This window comes from Hevea brasiliensis, chromosome 6 (genome assembly GCF_030052815.1).
Source record: "Hevea brasiliensis isolate MT/VB/25A 57/8 chromosome 6, ASM3005281v1, whole genome shotgun sequence".
NCBI lineage: Eukaryota > Viridiplantae > Streptophyta > Magnoliopsida > Malpighiales > Euphorbiaceae > Hevea > Hevea brasiliensis.
In genome coordinates, this window is record NC_079498.1 from 75,347,434 (window position 1) to 75,355,490 (window position 8,057).

The window sequence follows — 8,057 nt, forward strand, 5'->3', positions numbered from 1 at the left end:
TGTAACATGATCTCATAGAACATCTAATGAATTACCATACTTCGCCTATCGGTAACCCATTAAATATACTACAAGGGATTTTAAAATAATTGTAAGTGGTGAGCTTTTATAGCAGGTATTAAAAACATTTACTTAAAGTCTAAAGACTAGTTAAAATTTTTGTTATCTTTACACAAATTTCAGAAAATTTTCAGCAGAGTGCCACCTATATTTAGGAAAAACAGTTCTTTAAAACCTGTGAAAAACACTTCCAAATAATTCACTTCAACCCAATTGCAACCACAACACAAATCAACATCATTTCTCCCAACTCCATAATTCAAAATAGTTCTCAATTTAATTGTTTTCAGAAATAATATTAAATAACTTCATTCATATTCCACTAAAGAAAAATTAATTTACATTTATTACAAAACTCAAAAATAAGTTTGAACATTACAATAATTTACACTTCCATTACACACCCAAAATAACATTTCAAAAGTTTTATACATCTTCTCAAATAATTTACACACATATATTTACATGCGTAATCAAAATCTAATATACAAGGGTATAACTAAATACCCATACAAAAACCTCAGTGTAGTCCCAACAATTAGCAGCTCACTCTGCTGTCTTTTTCCTTGTTTCTATATGCGACAGCAAAGAAAACTATTGCTGAGTATAAAAATACTCAGTGGTACATATTAAAATATAAAATGCAAAATATAAAACATTTGATATTAATTCACAGTTCAAATATTTCACAATCACATTTCAATTTTCAAATTACATTTATCACAAATCACAATTTTTAAAGCTTAATATAACACAAATTTAATCAAACAATTTAATAAATACAGTGTTGCCAATCACTAACACAACTTAGGCCATGACACAAAATTTCCGAACATGCCGTGTGTACATCACGACAAGGCATACTCACCCCACTAATCGAAATCAATGAGTGTGGTGGCTAGCTAGCTAATGAGTACTCATCCAAACTCACACCTCAGACTGGGAAGTCAGAGAGGGAGGAATATAGTCATACTCACCCCATAAATAGAGGAGGAACATAGTGATATTGCCATGCCAAGTGTGAATCAAAACAATTTTAATTAAGTTATTTAAACATTTCACGCAAAACACAAATCAATTTCCAATTCAAATTTCCATTCATAAAATAGTAACACAGCATTTCTCGAAACCTATAATTAGTATAACTAATTCACAATGCATAGCTAAATAAGTTTTCAATTAGAAAACAATAAATTAAAGTTTATTGTGCACAAACCTTTTTGTCGACTCAATTTACTCAAACTTTCATTTCTCCTTCGAAGATCCCTTTTCAACTAAAACACATAAATTTAAAGTGCTTCAGTATCCATTTCTAATACTTAAATTCCAACAATTTCTTTACAAACTTATCCTTCCTATTACGGTTTATAAATTTCGGGTCTTTCACATTTTTGTGTTTGGTGGCACTATTCATGTCAAAACATTGACTTTCCTATACTTAATAGGTTTATTAGTTCTAATTGTACCTATATACCACATTTTGGGTATCAATTTTGTTGGCATTGATTGCCAATTCAATTTCTAAGTCTCCTAAGAGAAATTACAATTTTTCAATTTTGTTCCCCTGTTTTCTACTATTCCATTGGTCTTGTTACTGTGACAATTTGGCTAAGTATCCTTCATTGAAGTTGTTCCTTATTGTCTTAGCTTTATTTCCCTTTTTGAATCACTCCATTTGGAGTTTTGTAGCCCAAGTTATGCATATTTGAATGGGGCTGGCCGAATTTGGTGTTACCCAGAATTCTGGGCATTTTTTGGATATTGGCAGTTTTTGTACACTGACTGCAGGTGAGTTTTTGGATAGGTTATGTTCAAAATTTGGGTTTGTTTTCTTCATGAAAGTTGTAGGGCTATGTCTCAGCTTTCTATCGGTATAAAATTCAGGTCATTTGGACCTTTCTAGGCCAAGTTATAGTCATTTTCTGGACATAATTCCGAAATGAAAAATGGTCCATTTTGTGTCTAGTTTCATTCGCAATTGAACTCACAACTAATTGGGTTGGTAAATTTTCAGTTTTGATCCCTGAAAGGGACCTAGGTCAAGCTGCCTGCATATTAACCCTAACCAATCTGAATTGAAACTTATTTCTAATAATTCACACACACCACAAATGGTCACAATTGACCATTTCTCAACCCAAATAAGGTCAACTGCATCAATTGACCAATTCTCAACTTTTTCTCCAATTTTTCACATGCTTAAAACCCTAATTACATAGAGTTCAATTCTAATGCATTCAAAACATATATCTATACTTCATATACATAACTCAACCTAAACAACCATTCAAACACCTCAAAATCATTCATTTCAAACCCTAACACAAGCTGGCCAAAATTTCCTTTTTGGTCCCTAAATAATTGTTTTATTTTAATTTTAAGTTAATTTCTAAGTTTCCTTCACCAAGAACACAAATATTAAACATAAATTTTCAATTTAAATTCACTAAACTTAAACTTTGAAGTTCAATCTTCAATTCCACTCCTCTTTCCTTCTTTCTTTCTTGCTCAATCCTCTTCTCAAGTGAGGTTATCAAGTTCTAATGGATTAATTTGGGGTCAAGGTAAGGTTTAGTGGTTGGAAGCAAGCTTAAAGCATGCTTTAATGGAGGTTTTTGGTGAGAGAAGAAATGGGATAGAGAGTGCTACAGGAACGAGGAGAAGAAGAAGAAAAAATTTATCTTTCTATTTTTTTTCATCCCTATAATTGACTTAGTCAAATAGAATAATTAAATGGTAATTCTTTATGAGGTAATGCTTAGGTCATGTAGGTGATGTCATTATTCTAATTTTCTTTTCTTTTTTTTTTCTTTATTTTTCCATTAGTTCTTTAATTCAATTCTTGATCCTGAAATTTTCTTTTCTCTGATTTTATTGGACAGTTAGGTCAGGAGTCAGCTCTAGGGGTGAATTGACCAAATTGCCCCTCGCTGGTTCAATCCGGTTTGCAAGTTATTCAATATTTCTTCTGGATCCCTGACCTAATTTTTTGACATGCTTAACAACTATTTTTCATGATTTTCTCTTTTCCACTATGTTCGTAATAGTCCTAAGGACCGCGGCGTCACATTTTTTGGTTCAAAATTTGAGTTAAGATTGACCTCGCAGTCATTTCCCGAGAAGGTCACCCATCGCTGTGACTCTCGGCTCATTTAACTTCTTGTGATTTGTTTTTCTTATTTATACTTAATTATTTGGCAATTACTAATTATTTGTATTCAGGGCTTATCTAGGTATCTTAGATGTAGTTCTAATTCTCTTAATTGTCCGGACTGACACCGGTCACCGGAGTAGTAACATATATCAGTCTATGCAAATAGGGGTGTTACAACCTATCATATCATATCATTCATGTCATTAGTGTCAGGTCATTGTTATCATTCCTTTAACAATTACAAAAATTCATTTAGTTCTAAGAGTTACCTAAATTACCCTTTCTGACTATCCATCCGTCTGTGAATGAAAAGCTGGACTAAAGTGCAGTTGAGTGCCTAGAGACTCCTGTAGCTTCTTCCAAAACCTCAAAGTAAATCTCGGGTCTCGGTCAGATATGATCGATGTTGGCACTCCATGTAGCTAGACTATCTCATCTATATAAATCTATACTAACCTCTCCAGTGAGTAGTCAGCTTTAACTGGTAGGAAATGAGCTGACTTGGTTAATCTATCCACAATTACCCATATAGTATCATGCTTCTTTTGTGTTAATGGTAGCCCAGTGATAAAATCCATGGTGATGCGATCCCATTTCTACTCTGGTATGGATATAGATTATAATAACCCTGATGGAATCTGATGCTAAGCCTTAACTTGTTGGCACGGCAAACATCTGGTCGCAAAATCACCAATCTCTTTCTTCATTCTAGGCCACCAATAATGTCTTTTCAGGTCTTGGTACATCTTGGTACTTCTTGGATGCATAGCATGGAAGCTACTATACGCTTCTTTCAAGATATTCTTCTTCAGTTCCTCATCTCCTGGTACACATATTCTGCCTTTATAATACAGGCACCCATCTCCTTTCAATTCATAATCAGTCTCCTTTCCCTCTTGAGTTCTGACCATAACAGTTAACAACTTTTCATCCCTTAGCTGTGCTTCTTGTATTTGCTGTAACAAGCTGGGCTTAACAAGCAACTCAGCTAAAAGTACCCCATCCTATGCTAAAGACAACCGAGCATTCAATGCTCTTAAAGCCATCATGGACTTCCTGCTTAGTGCGTTAGCCACTACATTTGCCTTCCTAGGATGGTAGTCAATCACACAGTTATAATCTTTAAGGAATTCAATCCATCTCCTCTGTTTTAGATTGAGTTCCTTCTGGGTTAGCAAATACTTCAGACTCCTGTGATCTGTATATATGTAGCATTTCTCACTATATAGGTAATGCCTCCATATCTTCAATGCAAATATTATTGCTGCCAATTCCAGATCATGAGTTGGGTAATTCTTTTAATGTGGCCTTAGCTGTCTAGAAGCATAGGTAACTACTTTCCCTTTCTGCATCAGAACACACCCAAGCCCATTTTGAGAAGCATCACTGTAGATCACATAATCTTTCCCTGACTCTGGTTGTGTCAACACTGAAGCTTCTGTAAGCATAGCCTTCAAATTCTCGATACTGGCTTGACATTTGTCATTCCAGTTAAACTTTGCATTCTTATGTAGTAACTTAGTGGGGCTGCTATAAGGAAGAATCCCTTTACAAATCTCCTGTAGTATCCTGCTAACCCCAAAAACCTTCTAACTTCTGTTATATTTCTAGGAGGCTTCCATTCCACTATTGCTTCAATCTTCTTTGGATTTACCCTGATCCCATATGCTGACACAATGTGTCCAAGGAAGGATATCTCATCCAACCAGAAATCACACTTGGACAATTTGGCATATAACTGCTTTTCCCGCAGTTTTATAGTACTACTCTCAGAAGTTCATCATGCTCCTCTCGGTTCCTAGAATACACTAGAATATCATCTATAAAGACCACTACGAACTGATCCAAGTAGGAGTAAAAGACACAGTTCATTAAGTCCATAAAAGTTGCTAGTGCATTCGTCAGCCCAAATGGCATCACTAGAAACTCATAGTATCCATAGCGAGTCCTGAAAGCAGTTTTAGGAACATCTGTCTCCTTTACTCTCAGCTGGTGATAGCCTGATCTGAGATCTATCTTGGATAATACTCCAGCTCCCCTCATCTGATCAAATAAATCATCTATTCGAGGTGAAGGTTATTTATTTTTCATAGTCACCTTATTCAGCTGCCGATAGTCTATACATAGCCAAAGTGTACTATCCTTCTTCTTCAACAATAGCACCAGTGCTCCCCAAGGTGACACACTAGGGCGTATGAAACCCTTATCCAGTAGCTCCTGTAACTAAACTTTTAACTCTCTCAATTCAGTGGGTGCCATCCTATATGGAGCAATGGAAATCGGTGCAGTACCTAACATAACCTCTATAGCAAACTCTACTTCTCTATCAGGTGGTAAACTTGACAACTCTTCAGGAAACACATCCGGAAAGTCACATACTGTGGGGATCTCCTGTATGCTTGGGCTAGTCTTCCTAGTGTCAAACACATGTGCTAAGAAAGCCTCACAGCCCTTTCTTATCATTCTTCTGGCTGTTGTGGCTGATATGATAGTAGAAAGATAACCCGTTCCTTCACCCACAACTGTAATCTCATCCCCTTTTGCTGTTTGTAGTGAAATCCTCTTCAGCCGATAATTTACCATCGCCTAATGACGTGATAACTAATCCATTCTCAATATCATATCAAACTCATGGAATGGTAGCTCAATCAAGTCTGTTAGAAACTCATAACCCTGTATCCTTAGAAGATAACCCTTGTAGACCTTTTTCACCATGACACTATAGCCTAAAGGGTTTGTGACTAATATGTCCTCCTCTAGCTCCTCCACTTGTACTCCTCTACCAACAGGTGGTGCAATGTACACATAAGAATGTGTGGAACTAGGATCAATTAATGCACATACAGATAGATCATAAAGTGAGAAAGTACCCCTTATGACATCAGTTGGCTCTAGCTCATCTTGAGCTCTCATAGCATAGGTAAGAGGTGCTACTCTAATCTCTCGCCTCTAAACTATCTCTGTGGTAGGCCTCTGTGATGTACCAACTATATTCGGCATCGTTGGTCTTCCACCCCTTTGTGTTGCTGGGGCAGACCTCTCCATCTGGGGTGGAGCAGTGGGAACACTAGTACTCCTCTATGGACAATCCTTTAGAAAGTGATCCGTAGACCCACATCTGAAACACCCACTAGTTAACAATTTGTACTCTTCTCTGTGGGGCCTCCCACAATGTGTACAAGCTGGTAATGGGGCTGATCCCCGTGCAGCTGTACCCGGAAAACTATCCACTGATGCACCAGACTGTCCTCCTCCTCTCCTCTCCTCGGAGCAAATCGGGATATTTGCTTCTTACCTCGACCCTAAGTCTGACCCTGAAACTCCTTGGGCTTCTTACTACCAGTGGTTGCTGAACCAGACTGCCCAGATCCAAAACCCCTCTTACGTTGCCTGTCCTTTCTGGACCGCTCTTCATTTCTAACTCTCTCCACATCAAGGGCTAATGCTACAAACTGGGAGAAGTCTGTGAAGTGATGAGATGTGACTATCAGCCTGATGTTGTCATTCAGTCTATCCTCAAACCTTCTGCACTTATCAACCTCTGTAGACATGATCTCCAATGCATATCCACTAAGTCTCATGAATTCCTGCTCATATTCAGAGACTATAAGTTGCCTCTGCCTTAGTGGCAGGAATTCTCTCCTTATGGCCTTTAAGTATACATGGCTGATATATTTCTTTCTGAACTCGGCTAAAAAGAAATCTTAGGTAATCTGTACAGGCTGTACCATTCTTGATACTGTTACCCACCATCTATATGCGTCATCCTGTAGCAGTGACAGAGCACACTCCAACTACTGCTCTAAGGTGCAGTGCAACTGCTGCAATACCCTCTCTGTCCTCTCTAGCCAATACTTTGCTGCGGCTGGATCATCCTCCTTCTTACCCCTGAAGTCAATTGCCCCATACTTTCGCAGTCTCTCTAGTAGGGATCTATGTACAGGTTGTGACTGTGGGGGCGGTGGTAGCTATGGCTGTGGAGGTGGAGTTGGCTGTGGCTGAGGGATGGCTCCGGTGACCTAACAAAGCAGCTGAGTCATCTGTTCTAGGAAGGCCTGTTGTGCTCTCCCTGCAGTACCACAGGATGACTCGGCTCTACTACTTCGCTCCTTACTAGGAGCAGGTGTGGTGTGTGACTCTCTACCTACTCCTCTATCGGTTCTGGAGGTCTGTGCTCTGAAGGATCAAATGCCATCGATCCTATAAAACAGACAAATAACAGATCTGCATTAGTATCACCTTGACTTTATTTAAAGGCCTATGCATGTGATGCACTCTATCTATTTCTAACTATCTAGGTTTAGGACCGCCTAAACCTCTACTCTGATACCATTAAATGTGACGCCCCTTACCCGTCTACTGTATAGCCAAGCAAGAAGTGCCACATTCGATGCCAGAGCACCCTATCTTGTCTTATCATGTCCATTATAAGTTTTTAATATCATTTAAAAACAGGTAATTCATGTGTAGAAATTTTTTTTTTTTTATAGAGACCTGGACAGAGCCTCCTCTGTTTTGTTAGCATTTGGCGGGTTCTACTAATTACTTGTTAACATGTTCATATTCATTTCACATTTTTCCATATCATATTCTATTGTATCATATCATTCATAATTATTTATGAGATCTCAAAAGGGTATCATCTATTGCATTTATATAGAAATTCATAGAAAATAATTTACAAGTTTATGTACAATCTCAAAATTTAATTACAAACCAAAATGAAATACATCATGTGCATATGTACAATGAATAAAAAGATAAAATCTAGACATACATGGGCCCTACCAATAAAATTGCAATTGTTGAGGTGACTAGTAGACACTGGCAAATCTGATCGGCC